This window comes from Lactuca saligna, chromosome 1 (assembly GCF_052625555.1).
Source record: "Lactuca saligna cultivar CGN05327 chromosome 1, ASM5262555v1, whole genome shotgun sequence".
Classification (NCBI taxonomy): Eukaryota; Viridiplantae; Streptophyta; class Magnoliopsida; order Asterales; family Asteraceae; genus Lactuca; species Lactuca saligna.
The window spans coordinates 122,360,161-122,361,852 of NC_136417.1; the positions used below are offsets into that span (position 1 = coordinate 122,360,161).

At 42.0% G+C, this 1,692-nt stretch overlaps 1 non-coding gene across 1 annotated transcript; it reads right to left on the reverse strand.

Moving 5' to 3' along the window:
- Positions 1 to 632: 632 nt before the first annotated feature.
- On the reverse strand, positions 633 to 739 carry LOC145028015 (small nucleolar RNA R71). The gene has a single exon (XR_013675773.1). It is a non-coding gene; the product is annotated as a small nucleolar RNA R71 (small nucleolar RNA).
- Positions 740 to 1,692: the final 953 nt, after the last annotated feature.

Below are 1,692 nucleotides of genomic sequence, written 5' to 3' on the forward strand. Positions count from 1 at the left end.
AAGATCCGGAGTCTGCTTTAAAGAGGAACAAAGGAAAAGTTGTTGGAGACTCCACTGCTTCGAAAAGTTCGCCTTTGAAGAATCTAAAGTCCGTTTTTAGCAAAAAGAAGAGCAACAAATCAGGAGCATCCAACACCTCTTCTTAGGCAAACGAAGACCCAATCAAGGAAGATACCGTAAACGAGTTCGAAAGGGAAGAAAGCAAATTTGGAGAAGACAACGATCTAGAAAGTGACTTTGACAACACCATGGCGAACATTGATGAAGTTCCCATGGGTGAATGGAAGAAGAGGATACGAGATGACACCAGGTCAGGGCTTGTGCAACCCGCAATTCCAGCGACTACCACTTTTGAGCTCAAGGGTCACATACTCACTCAACTCAAGGAGATACCCTTTTTTGGAAAAGACCACGAAGATGCTTATAAACACTTGGATGAAGTCAGTGATGTAGCTGATTACTTTAATGTTCCAAATGTGCCTCGTGAGACCCAGCTGCTTCGCATGCTTCCAGTTACATTAAAAGGTGCTGCAAATGATTGGCTCAAGTCACTCCCTCCCGGATCCATCACTACATGGGCTAAAATAAAAGAAGAATTCATTGACCAGTTTTGCCCACCTTCTAAAATTGCCAAGTTAAAGAAAGCTATAGCCAACTTTGAACAACAACCCGAAGAGTCCCTTTATGAGGCATGGGAAAGGTACAAAAGTTGACTAAGTAATTGCCCACACCATGACCTAAATAGCCAGCAAGAAGTCTCCATCTTTTATGATGGAGTCAATGTTACAACAAGGCAATTACTTGACTTACAAGGCCCGCTCACAAAGAAGGCACCCCCTCTGATCAAGGAATTAACTGAGGAGTTCTCTAAACATTCTAGAGAATATCATAACCCACGAAATGAAGTAAGTAGGGGGTAGTGAACACGGTCAACGATAGCATAGCGGCAATGATGGCTAAACTAGACAGTTTAGATAGGAGGATGACTAAAATGGATCAAACAATCCATGCTATTCGAGTTGGATGTGAGAATTGTAATGGACCTCACCTCACAAGGGATTATGACTTGGATGAGAATGGAAATAATAAGGCTCAAGTATTTTATTCAAGTGGCGACCGACTTGATGACAGTTGGCGAAAACCAGAAAGAGAGTGGCTCCCGTATGACGAGTATAAAAAGGCTAATGAGGAAAAGTTCAAACAAAAAGAGAGGTGTTTTTATCAAAAGGAGGAACCAGTGCAAAAGAAGAAATCTGATTTTGAAGACATGCTCACAATATTTGTAGCTGCATCCGAGAAGAGACACAATGAAACCGATGTTGCGATAAAAGAACAACGAAACATATTAAAGGAGAAACAAAGCGTGATTAAAGAACATCAAATCATGATGATAGATCAACAAGCCATGCTTAGAAACCAACAAGCATTGATTCTGAATACTAAAAAACAACTGGGCCAACTTGCACTATAAATAAAAGAGAGACAACCGGGTGGACTTCCAAGTAATACCGAACACAACCCGACAGGTGCACACATAAATATCGTAACAACCAGGAGTGGGAAGATAGTTACCCCTTTGATCTCAATTCCAGAAGAAAATCCCAAACTGCTGCAAGAGGAAGCAGAAATCCCCGAAATCTCTGAAACCCAACGGGACTCACCGAGTCGATGACAAGGACTCGACGAGTCCCC